Source organism: Microcebus murinus, unplaced genomic scaffold (assembly GCF_040939455.1).
Source record: "Microcebus murinus isolate Inina unplaced genomic scaffold, M.murinus_Inina_mat1.0 scaf031_hap2_Mmur4.0, whole genome shotgun sequence".
In the NCBI taxonomy this organism is placed as follows: Eukaryota; Metazoa; Chordata; class Mammalia; order Primates; family Cheirogaleidae; genus Microcebus; species Microcebus murinus.
Genome location: NW_027438977.1, coordinates 102637 through 114941, shown reverse-complemented (window position 1 = coordinate 114941; position 12305 = coordinate 102637). Strand labels below are relative to the sequence as shown.

Here is a 12305-nt window from a genome sequence, read left to right as displayed (position 1 = left end):
CCACGCCACCCCACCCATGGGACACATCCCTAGAGAGAGAGAGAGACGCCCCATACACTCGCTCCCCTCCCCCATGCGCTGTGCCCCAGCCCGGGCCCGGGGGAATAGGCGGCAGCCCACCCACAGGGTGGGGGGCCCAGCTGAAAGGGGTTGTCGGGGAGGGCGGCCCCTGCCTGGGGTCAAAGGGCGGGCGATCCGCGCGTGCGCAATCGGCGGCGGCGGGCGGCGGCGGGGGCGGCCACGAGCTGGGGGTGGGGGGCGGGTAGGGGAAGGAGGCCAGGCGAGGAGAGGAAGGGGGCTGGAAGGTCTCCACCTTGGCGAGTCCAGCCGTGGAGGCGCATCTTGTGTGAGTGTGAGTGAGTGAGTGTGAGTGTGTGTGTGTGTGTGTTTGTGTGTGTATAGAGAGACAGCCCCCCACCCCGGCCCACCGCTCCCTGCCCGCCCCGCCCCGCCCCGCCTGTCACCCCCGTCCCTCGGAGCCCGCCGGACCCGGCCGGTGAACTCAACAGGCCCGGCCCGGCGCGGGTCAGCGCCGGTGCGGGGCCTGGGGCGGGAGGAGGCGGCGGGGAACTGCAGAGAGGCTCGGCTTCTTGAGCGGGGCAGGGGCGCCCTCCGCCGTCTAGGGCCACACCACCCTGAACGCGCCCGACCTCGTCTGGTCTGGGAAGCTAAGCAGGGTCGGGCCTGGTTAGTACTTGGATGGGAGACCGCCTGGGAATACCGGGTGCCGTCGGCTTCTTCTTTTTTTTTTTTTTGTTTTGCCTCCTGTTCTGTCCCCTCTCTGGGAGCGAGGCAGCGGCCCGGGGTGGGGGTCACCCCCACCCTCAGCGCCCGCCGCGGTGCCTGGCGCCCCAGCCCGCACCGTGGGGCCTCCTCTTGTCCCAAGCCGCGACACCGCCGTCACGCGGCAGCATGCGTGGCTTCTGGACTGTCAGGTCTCAGACCAAAGGTCTGCTCTGTGGGAACCGACACGCTGGAGGAAACCTTGAGAGTCTGAGAGGGGAGGGAGTTCCAGAAGAAGGCCAGGATGTCATTTGGAGGGAGTATGTGACCAGAACTCGTCCCGTTGCTTTTGGGGTTCTATGGGCTACACGTAGGAATCTTTGGTGGTGGCACCTGATGTTGGGGGATCCGGAGTCACACCCAGACCTGCTCCACAGGCCTCCTTTTACTTTTCTCTTCGGATTCATTATCTTTAAAAAGTGTCTCTTATCTCTATGATTGCATTTTCTTTTCTCTCTCTTTTCAAGCAGATGATGGGAGTCCAAGTATTAAGGTGACATGTCTTGCCCGTGCCCCCCTCCCCCCTGTGTTCTTATTCATTTACCTCTGATGTCGTTCCAGCGTATTGTGGGGGTACCAATGTTAGGGTCGGGTACGTTGCCCTCTCCCTGCCTCCCCCCTCGGGTCAGAGCCTCAAGTGCGCCCATCCCCCAGTCGGTGCGCACCCACCCCATTCCTAATGGAGGTGTATGCCCATCCCCTCCCCCCACCCGCCCGACACCCACCCGATGAAGGTGATTCCTCTGTGTCCACTTAGGTGTCCATCGGTTCGTACCCATTTGCTGGTGAGCGCGAGCACGTGGTGCTCGTGTGTCCATTCTTGGGCTACCTGGCTTACTGGAACGGGTTCCAGCTCTGGCCAGGAGAACCACGAGAGGTGCCCTCTCACCGCTGCTCCTCCTAGCTGAATAGCACTCCGTGGTGTCCACGCGCCACATTTCATTTACGCACTCGTGGGTCGATGGGCACTCGGGTCGCTTCCAGGTCTTTGCGATTGTGACTTGTGCCCTGACTCTAACCCTAACCCTTACCCAGCCCGTCTCCTCCTCGGCCCCTGCCTGACTGACTCCTTCCCGCCCGGCCTGTCACCTGTCACCGTCCTCTGCCCCTGCCTGACACGCTCCTCCCCGCCCGGGCCGTCACCGTCCTCGGCCCCTGCCTGACGGGGCTCCTCCGTCGCCTGGGCCTTCCAAGGGCTTGGTGTGGACGCTGGTTCCAGGACGCCCTCCCAGGAACCCGGTAGCAGGGCGGCCGCAGCGTCTCGCGCCACCCAACCGTCCGCCGGCCGGCGGCCGTCGCTAAGTGGCCTGCGGGGGACGTGCCCCCACTGTGGGGCGGGCGCCCAGCCTGGTGTCTTCTCTGAGGCCCCGTGGCTGCTTTCCCCCCCCCCCCGCAAGGGGAGAGCCGCGGAGGTGGGGACCGCCTCCTCGTGGGGACGTACACCCAGCTCTCCACGTCGGATTCCGGGGCTCTCTGTCCTGCCAGAAGGCCCAGCTGGCCTGCGGGTCCTTAGAGTGGCAAAAACATCCGAAAACTGAGATTGAGGGTCCGGTGGTTGTCTGCACTTTTGTGCTGGGCACCCCAGGGAGGCCCGGGGGCTGGCTGGACAACGCGGTCTGCTGGGCAGGGGGGGGGGGTTTGGAGGAGCAACTGATGCCCTTTGCACTTTGGGTAGCAAGTGTCTGAGGTGTCTCTGAGCCCTGCGCCATGTCGGGGGTGGGGGGTGGGAGGTCGGGGGGGTGGAGGAGCAGGAGGAGGAGGAGGAGGAGGTGGGAAGGGCCGTGGCCTGCAGTCGTCTTCCCGGGGTGGCTTCTTCCACAGGCTGCTTGGCCTGGGCTCCCTGCACCTGGGCCTTTGGAGGACTGGCCCTGTGCTTGCCAACGCTTCCCCTGCAGGGACCCAGAGCTGGGAGGTTGCATCTCTCAGCCCTGGGTCGGGCAGAGCCCCAGCGGGCCATGCCCACAACCTCTCTCAGCACGGGTCCCCCAGAAGGCTCCTTTGGGACCAGGATTCTCTTGCGGGTGACTCTTTAAGGTCTGGCCCCTGGATGGAGGGGCACCAGGAGTAGAGGAGCAGGAAGGGGAAGGGGGTGGCCATGCGAGGGGACACTTTCAGGCCAAGTCCCAGCTTCAGCCTGATCCTCCTGGGAACCCCGGGGTGTACGTCACACCTCCTGGTTGTCCCGCTCTGAGACAAGGAGCCGGGCTTCGCATTCCCCCAGCAGCCAGTCGTGGGCTGAGGACACCTGGGGCGTTGGGAACTCCCTGGCTTCTCCTTGGCTTAACATCTGGAGCTGCTTGTGAATCGTGCCGCCACACACACCCGAGTGCAGGTGTCTTCTGCACAGACTGCGGGCCTCGCTCTTCTGAATGCCGCTAGCTCGCCACCCACCCACGGGTGAACCTGGTCAGGGTACTTTCTCTCGGGGGCAGACTCTGATCCTGGCGGGCTACCGGTGTTTCTGTTTGCTCGTTTCTTTCTTCCATTTCGGGAAAGGCTTCCTTACTGGGTGTGGAAATCTCCTATGCCTTTCCTCGCCTATTCTGTCAGCTTTCAAATTCTCTTTCAGTTGCCACCCTCACAGATGGATTAGGAAACTCTTTCCGGTGCACTCATTAGTGAAATGACCTCAATGAAGCTGGAATCCAATATCTAATCGCCGATTTTTAGCGAGTCCACACGCCAGGGTGGTCGGGGTCCAATGCAGCCCCGGCCAGGCCCAGGCCCCTTGGACTGGGCCACAGGAGGACGCAGAGGAGGGTCCCGGCCCCCCCCCCCCCCCCCGTCGCGTTGCCGGCAGTTCTCCAAGGGCTTGGGCGTTTTCCAGAGGTAGGAGATGGAGGGGACTGATTTCTTCAGCGCCCCACAAACCACGCCACCCCACCCATGGGACACATCCCTAGAGAGAGAGAGAGACGCCCCATACACTCGCTCCCCTCCCCCATGCGCTGTGCCCCAGCCCGGGCCCGGGGGAATAGGCGGCAGCCCACCCACAGGGTGGGGGGCCCAGCTGAAAGGGGTTGTCGGGGAGGGCGGCCCCTGCCTGGGGTCAAAGGGCGGGCGATCCGCGCGTGCGCAATCGGCGGCGGCGGGCGGCGGCGGGGGCGGCCACGAGCTGGGGGTGGGGGGCGGGTAGGGGAAGGAGGCCAGGCGAGGAGAGGAAGGGGGCTGGAAGGTCTCCACCTTGGCGAGTCCAGCCGTGGAGGCGCATCTTGTGTGAGTGTGAGTGAGTGAGTGTGAGTGTGTGTGTGTGTGTGTGTGTGTGTGTATAGAGAGACAGCCCCCCACCCCGGCCCACCGCTCCCTGCCCGCCCCGCCCCGCCCCGCCTGTCACCCCCGTCCCTCGGAGCCCGCCGGACCCGGCCGGTGAACTCAACAGGCCCGGCCCAGCGCGGGTCAGCGCCGGTGCGGGGCCTGGGGCGGGAGGAGGCGGCGGGGAAGTGCAGAGAGGCTCGGCTTCTTGAGCGGGGCAGGGGCGCCCTCCGCCGTCTAGGGCCACACCACCCTGAACGCGCCCGACCTCGTCTGGTCTGGGAAGCTAAGCAGGGTCGGGCCTGGTTAGTACTTGGATGGGAGACCGCCTGGGAATACCGGGTGCCGTCGGCTTCTTCTTTTTTTTTTTTTTGTTTTGCCTCCTGTTCTGTCCCCTCTCTGGGAGCGAGGCGGCGGCCCGGGGTGGGGGTCACCCCCACCCTCAGCGCCCGCCGCGGTGCCTGGCGCCCCAGCCCGCACCGTGGGGCCTCCTCTTGTCCCAAGCCGCGACACCGCCGTCACGCGGCAGCATGCGTGGCTTCTGGACTGTCAGGTCTCAGACCAAAGGTCTGCTCTGTGGGAACCGACACGCTGGAGGAAACCTTGAGAGTCTGAGAGGGGAGGGAGTTCCAGAAGAAGGCCAGGATGTCATTTGGAGGGAGTATGTGACCAGAACTCGTCCCGTTGCTTTTGGGGTTCTATGGGCTACACGTAGGAATCTTTGGTGGTGGCACCTGATGTTGGGGGATCCGGAGTCACACCCAGACCTGCTCCACAGGCCTCCTTTTACTTTTCTCTTCGGATTCATTATCTTTAAAAAGTGTCTCTTATCTCTATGATTGCATTTTCTTTTCTCTCTCTTTTCAAGCAGATGATGGGAGTCCAAGTATTAAGGTGACATGTCTTGCCCGTGCCCCCCTCCCCCCTGTGTTCTTATTCATTTACCTCTGATGTCGTTCCAGCGTATTGTGGGGGTACCAATGTTAGGGTCGGGTACGTTGCCCTCTCCCTGCCTCCCCCCTCGGGTCAGAGCCTCAAGTGCGCCCATCCCCCAGTCGGTGCGCACCCACCCCATTCCTAATGGAGGTGTATGCCCATCCCCTCCCCCCACCCGCCCGACACCCACCCGATGAAGGTGATTCCTCTGTGTCCACTTAGGTGTCCATCGGTTCGTACCCATTTGCTGGTGAGCGCGAGCACGTGGTGCTCGTGTGTCCATTCTTGGGCTACCTGGCTTACTGGAACGGGTTCCAGCTCTGGCCAGGAGAACCACGAGAGGTGCCCTCTCACCGCTGCTCCTCCTAGCTGAATAGCACTCCGTGGTGTCCACGCGCCACATTTCATTTACGCACTCGTGGGTCGATGGGCACTCGGGTCGCTTCCAGGTCTTTGCGATTGTGACTTGTGCCCTGACTCTAACCCTAACCCTTACCCAGCCCGTCTCCTCCTCGGCCCCTGCCTGACTGACTCCTTCCCGCCCGGCCTGTCACCTGTCACCGTCCTCTGCCCCTGCCTGACACGCTCCTCCCCGCCCGGGCCGTCACCGTCCTCGGCCCCTGCCTGACGGGGCTCCTCCGTCGCCTGGGCCTTCCAAGGGCTTGGTGTGGACGCTGGTTCCAGGACGCCCTCCCAGGAACCCGGTAGCAGGGCGGCCGCAGCGTCTCGCGCCACCCAACCGTCCGCCGGCCGGCGGCCGTCGCTAAGTGGCCTGCGGGGGACGTGCCCCCACTGTGGGGCGGGCGCCCAGCCTGGTGTCTTCTCTGAGGCCCCGTGGCTGCTTTCCCCCCCCCCCGCAAGGGGAGAGCCGCGGAGGTGGGGACCGCCTCCTCGTGGGGACGTACACCCAGCTCTCCACGTCGGATTCCGGGGCTCTCTGTCCTGCCAGAAGGCCCAGCTGGCCTGCGGGTCCTTAGAGTGGCAAAAACATCCGAAAACTGAGATTGAGGGTCCGGTGGTTGTCTGCACTTTTGTGCTGGGCACCCCAGGGAGGCCCGGGGGCTGGCTGGACAACGCGGTCTGCTGGGCGGGGGGGGGGGGTTTGGAGGAGCAACTGATGCCCTTTGCACTTTGGGTAGCAAGTGTCTGAGGTGTCTCTGAGCCCTGCGCCATGTCGGGGGTGGGGGGTGGGAGGTCGGGGGGGGGGTGGAGGAGCAGGAGGAGGAGGAGGAGGAGGTGGGAAGGGCCGTGGCCTGCAGTCGTCTTCCCGGGGTGGCTTCTTCCACAGGCTGCTTGGCCTGGGCTCCCTGCACCTGGGCCTTTGGAGGACTGGCCCTGTGCTTGCCAACGCTTCCCCTGCAGGGACCCAGAGCTGGGAGGTTGCATCTCTCAGCCCTGGGTCGGGCAGAGCCCCAGCGGGCCATGCCCACAACCTCTCTCAGCACGGGTCCCCCAGAAGGCTCCTTTGGGACCAGGATTCTCTTGCGGGTGACTCTTTAAGGTCTGGCCCCTGGATGGAGGGGCACCAGGAGTAGAGGAGCAGGAAGGGGAAGGGGGTGGCCATGCGAGGGGACACTTTCAGGCCAAGTCCCAGCTTCAGCCTGATCCTCCTGGGAACCCCGGGGTGTACGTCACACCTCCTGGTTGTCCCGCTCTGAGACAAGGAGCCGGGCTTCGCATTCCCCCAGCAGCCAGTCGTGGGCTGAGGACACCTGGGGCGTTGGGAACTCCCTGGCTTCTCCTTGGCTTAACATCTGGAGCTGCTTGTGAATCGTGCCGCCACACACACCCGAGTGCAGGTGTCTTCTGCACAGACTGCGGGCCTCGCTCTTCTGAATGCCGCTAGCTCGCCACCCACCCACGGGTGAACCTGGTCAGGGTACTTTCTCTCGGGGGCAGACTCTGATCCTGGCGGGCTACCGGTGTTTCTGTTTGCTCGTTTCTTTCTTCCATTTCGGGAAAGGCTTCCTTACTGGGTGTGGAAATCTCCTATGCCTTTCCTCGCCTATTCTGTCAGCTTTCAAATTCTCTTTCAGTTGCCACCCTCACAGATGGATTAGGAAACTCTTTCCGGTGCACTCATTAGTGAAATGACCTCAATGAAGCTGGAATCCAATATCTAATCGCCGATTTTTAGCGAGTCCACACGCCAGGGTGGTCGGGGTCCAATGCAGCCCCGGCCAGGCCCAGGCCCCTTGGACTGGGCCACAGGAGGACGCAGAGGAGGGTCCCGGCCCCCCCCCCCCCCCCCCCCGGTCGCGTTGCCGGCAGTTCTCCAAGGGCTTGGGCGTTTTCCAGAGGTAGGAGATGGAGGGGACTGATTTCTTCAGCGCCCCACAAACCACGCCACCCCACCCATGGGACACATCCCTAGAGAGAGAGAGAGAGGCCCCATACACTCGCTCCCCTCCCCCATGCGCTGTGCCCCAGCCCGGGCCCGGGGGAATAGGCGGCAGCCCACCCACAGGGTGGGGGGCCCAGCTGAAAGGGGTTGTCGGGGAGGGCGGCCCCTGCCTGGGGTCAAAGGGCGGGCGATCCGCGCGTGCGCAATCGGCGGCGGCGGGCGGCGGCGGGGGCGGCCACGAGCTGGGGGTGGGGGGCGGGTAGGGGAAGGAGGCCAGGCGAGGAGAGGAAGGGGGCTGGAAGGTCTCCACCTTGGCGAGTCCAGCCGTGGAGGCGCATCTTGTGTGAGTGTGAGTGAGTGAGTGTGAGTGTGTGTGTGTGTGTGTTTGTGTGTGTATAGAGAGACAGCCCCCCACCCCGGCCCACCGCTCCCTGCCCGCCCCGCCCCGCCCCGCCTGTCACCCCCGTCCCTCGGAGCCCGCCGGACCCGGCCGGTGAACTCAACAGGCCCGGCCCGGCGCGGGTCAGCGCCGGTGCGGGGCCTGGGGCGGGAGGAGGCGGCGGGGAAGTGCAGAGAGGCTCGGCTTCTTGAGCGGGGCAGGGGCGCCCTCCGCCGTCTAGGGCCACACCACCCTGAACGCGCCCGACCTCGTCTGGTCTGGGAAGCTAAGCAGGGTCGGGCCTGGTTAGTACTTGGATGGGAGACCGCCTGGGAATACCGGGTGCCGTCGGCTTCTTCTTTTTTTTTTTTTTGTTTTGCCTCCTGTTCTGTCCCCTCTCTGGGAGCGAGGCGGCGGCCCGGGGTGGGGGTCACCCCCACCCTCAGCGCCCGCCGCGGTGCCTGGCGCCCCAGCCCGCACCGTGGGGCCTCCTCTTGTCCCAAGCCGCGACACCGCCGTCACGCGGCAGCATGCGTGGCTTCTGGACTGTCAGGTCTCAGACCAAAGGTCTGCTCTGTGGGAACCGACACGCTGGAGGAAACCTTGAGAGTCTGAGAGGGGAGGGAGTTCCAGAAGAAGGCCAGGATGTCATTTGGAGGGAGTATGTGACCAGAACTCGTCCCGTTGCTTTTGGGGTTCTATGGGCTACACGTAGGAATCTTTGGTGGTGGCACCTGATGTTGGGGGATCCGGAGTCACACCCAGACCTGCTCCACAGGCCTCCTTTTACTTTTCTCTTCGGATTCATTATCTTTAAAAAGTGTCTCTTATCTCTATGATTGCATTTTCTTTTCTCTCTCTTTTCAAGCAGATGATGGGAGTCCAAGTATTAAGGTGACATGTGTTGCCCGTGCCCCCCTCCCCCCTGTGTTCTTATTCATTTACCTCTGATGTCGTTCCAGCGTATTGTGGGGGTACCAATGTTAGGGTCGGGTACGTTGCCCTCTCCCTGCCTCCCCCCTCGGGTCAGAGCCTCAAGTGCGCCCATCCCCCAGTCGGTGCGCACCCACCCCATTCCTAATGGAGGTGTATGCCCATCCCCTCCCCCCACCCGCCCGACACCCACCCGATGAAGGTGATTCCTCTGTGTCCACTTAGGTGTCCATCGGTTCGTACCCATTTGCTGGTGAGCGCGAGCACGTGGTGCTCGTGTGTCCATTCTTGGGCTACCTGGCTTACTGGAACGGGTTCCAGCTCTGGCCAGGAGAACCACGAGAGGTGCCCTCTCACCGCTGCTCCTCCTAGCTGAATAGCACTCCGTGGTGTCCACGCGCCACATTTCATTTACGCACTCGTGGGTCGATGGGCACTCGGGTCGCTTCCAGGTCTTTGCGATTGTGACTTGTGCCCTGACTCTAACCCTAACCCTTACCCAGCCCGTCTCCTCCTCGGCCCCTGCCTGACTGACTCCTTCCCGCCCGGCCTGTCACCTGTCACCGTCCTCTGCCCCTGCCTGACACGCTCCTCCCCGCCCGGGCCGTCACCGTCCTCGGCCCCTGCCTGACGGGGCTCCTCCGTCGCCTGGGCCTTCCAAGGGCTTGGTGTGGACGCTGGTTCCAGGACGCCCTCCCAGGAACCCGGTAGCAGGGCGGCCGCAGCGTCTCGCGCCACCCAACCGTCCGCCGGCCGGCGGCCGTCGCTAAGTGGCCTGCGGGGGACGTGCCCCCACTGTGGGGCGGGCGCCCAGCCTGGTGTCTTCTCTGAGGCCCCGTGGCTGCTTTCCCCCCCCCCCCGCAAGGGGAGAGCCGCGGAGGTGGGGACCGCCTCCTCGTGGGGACGTACACCCAGCTCTCCACGTCGGATTCCGGGGCTCTCTGTCCTGCCAGAAGGCCCAGCTGGCCTGCGGGTCCTTAGAGTGGCAAAAACATCCGAAAACTGAGATTGAGGGTCCGGTGGTTGTCTGCACTTTTGTGCTGGGCACCCCAGGGAGGCCCGGGGGCTGGCTGGACAACGCGGTCTGCTGGGCAGGGGGGGGGGGTTTGGAGGAGCAACTGATGCCCTTTGCACTTTGGGTAGCAAGTGTCTGAGGTGTCTCTGAGCCCTGCGCCATGTCGGGGGTGGGGGGTGGGAGGTCGGGGGGGTGGAGGAGCAGGAGGAGGAGGAGGAGGAGGTGGGAAGGGCCGTGGCCTGCAGTCGTCTTCCCGGGGTGGCTTCTTCCACAGGCTGCTTGGCCTGGGCTCCCTGCACCTGGGCCTTTGGAGGACTGGCCCTGTGCTTGCCAACGCTTCCCCTGCAGGGACCCAGAGCTGGGAGGTTGCATCTCTCAGCCCTGGGTCGGGCAGAGCCCCAGCGGGCCATGCCCACAACCTCTCTCAGCACGGGTCCCCCAGAAGGCTCCTTTGGGACCAGGATTCTCTTGCGGGTGACTCTTTAAGGTCTGGCCCCTGGATGGAGGGGCACCAGGAGTAGAGGAGCAGGAAGGGGAAGGGGGTGGCCATGCGAGGGGACACTTTCAGGCCAAGTCCCAGCTTCAGCCTGATCCTCCTGGGAACCCCGGGGTGTACGTCACACCTCCTGGTTGTCCCGCTCTGAGACAAGGAGCCGGGCTTCGCATTCCCCCAGCAGCCAGTCGTGGGCTGAGGACACCTGGGGCGTTGGGAACTCCCTGGCTTCTCCTTGGCTTAACATCTGGAGCTGCTTGTGAATCGTGCCGCCACACACACCCGAGTGCAGGTGTCTTCTGCACAGACTGCGGGCCTCGCTCTTCTGAATGCCGCTAGCTCGCCACCCACCCACGGGTGAACCTGGTCAGGGTACTTTCTCTCGGGGGCAGACTCTGATCCTGGCGGGCTACCGGTGTTTCTGTTTGCTCGTTTCTTTCTTCCATTTCGGGAAAGGCTTCCTTACTGGGTGTGGAAATCTCCTATGCCTTTCCTCGCCTATTCTGTCAGCTTTCAAATTCTCTTTCAGTTGCCACCCTCACAGATGGATTAGGAAACTCTTTCCGGTGCACTCATTAGTGAAATGACCTCAATGAAGCTGGAATCCAATATCTAATCGCCGATTTTTAGCGAGTCCACACGCCAGGGTGGTCGGGGTCCAATGCAGCCCCGGCCAGGCCCAGGCCCCTTGGACTGGGCCACAGGAGGACGCAGAGGAGGGTCCCGGCCCCCCCCCCCCCCCCCCGGTCGCGTTGCCGGCAGTTCTCCAAGGGCTTGGGCGTTTTCCAGAGGTAGGAGATGGAGGGGACTGATTTCTTCAGCGCCCCACAAACCACGCCACCCCACCCATGGGACACATCCCTAGAGAGAGAGAGAGAGGCCCCATACACTCGCTCCCCTCCCCCATGCGCTGTGCCCCAGCCCGGGCCCGGGGGAATAGGCGGCAGCCCACCCACAGGGTGGGGGGCCCAGCTGAAAGGGGTTGTCGGGGAGGGCGGCCCCTGCCTGGGGTCAAAGGGCGGGCGATCCGCGCGTGCGCAATCGGCGGCGGCGGGCGTTTGCGGGGCGGCCACGAGCTGGGGGTGGGGGGCGGGTAGGGGAAGGAGGCCAGGCGAGGAGAGGAAGGGGGCTGGAAGGTCTCCACCTTGGCGAGTCCAGCCGTGGAGGCGCATCTTGTGTGAGTGTGAGTGAGTGAGTGTGAGTGTGTGTGTGTGTGTGTTTGTGTGTGTATAGAGAGACAGCCCCCCACCCCGGCCCACCGCTCCCTGCCCGCCCCGCCCCGCCCCGCCTGTCACCCCCGTCCCTCGGAGCCCGCCGGACCCGGCCGGTGAACTCAACAGGCCCGGCCCGGCGCGGGTCAGCGCCGGTGCGGGGCCTGGGGCGGGAGGAGGCGGCGGGGAAGTGCAGAGAGGCTCGGCTTCTTGAGCGGGGCAGGGGCGCCCTCCGCCGTCTAGGGCCACACCACCCTGAACGCGCCCGACCTCGTCTGGTCTGGGAAGCTAAGCAGGGTCGGGCCTGGTTAGTACTTGGATGGGAGACCGCCTGGGAATACCGGGTGCCGTCGGCTTCTTCTTTTTTTTTTTTTTTGTTTTGCCTCCTGTTCTGTCCCCTCTCTGGGAGCGAGGCGGCGGCCCGGGGTGGGGGTCACCCCCACCCTCAGCGCCCGCCGCGGTGCCTGGCGCCCCAGCCCGCACCGTGGGGCCTCCTCTTGTCCCAAGCCGCGACACCGCCGTCACGCGGCAGCATGCGTGGCTTCTGGACTGTCAGGTCTCAGACCAAAGGTCTGCTCTGTGGGAACCGACACGCTGGAGGAAACCTTGAGAGTCTGAGAGGGGAGGGAGTTCCAGAAGAAGGCCAGGATGTCATTTGGAGGGAGTATGTGACCAGAACTCGTCCCGTTGCTTTTGGGGTTCTATGGGCTACACGTAGGAATCTTTGGTGGTGGCACCTGATGTTGGGGGATCCGGAGTCACACCCAGACCTGCTCCACAGGCCTCCTTTTACTTTTCTCTTCGGATTCATTATCTTTAAAAAGTGTCTCTTATCTCTATGATTGCATTTTCTTTTCTCTCTCTTTTCAAGCAGATGATGGGAGTCCAAGTATTAAGGTGACATGTGTTGCCCGTGCCCCCCTCCCCCCTGTGTTCTTATTCATTTACCTCTGATGTCG

The 12305-nt window shown here is 64.0% G+C and overlaps 4 non-coding genes across 4 annotated transcripts; all 4 read left to right on the top strand.

The window, feature by feature from the left end:
* The first annotated feature begins 617 nt into the window (after positions 1–617).
* Positions 618–736, top strand: LOC142868447 (5S ribosomal RNA). Its single transcript, XR_012917449.1, has one exon. It is a non-coding gene; the product is annotated as a 5S ribosomal RNA (ribosomal RNA).
* Positions 737–4270: 3534 nt separating this feature from the next.
* On the top strand, positions 4271–4389 carry LOC142868446 (5S ribosomal RNA). Its single transcript, XR_012917448.1, has one exon. It is a non-coding gene; the product is annotated as a 5S ribosomal RNA (ribosomal RNA).
* Positions 4390–7929: 3540 nt separating this feature from the next.
* On the top strand, positions 7930–8048 carry LOC142868445 (5S ribosomal RNA). Its single transcript, XR_012917447.1, has one exon. It is a non-coding gene; the product is annotated as a 5S ribosomal RNA (ribosomal RNA).
* A 3535-nt stretch (positions 8049–11583) lies between these two features.
* On the top strand, positions 11584–11702 carry LOC142868444 (5S ribosomal RNA). The gene has a single exon (XR_012917446.1). It is a non-coding gene; the product is annotated as a 5S ribosomal RNA (ribosomal RNA).
* The last annotated feature ends 603 nt before the right edge of the window (positions 11703–12305 follow it).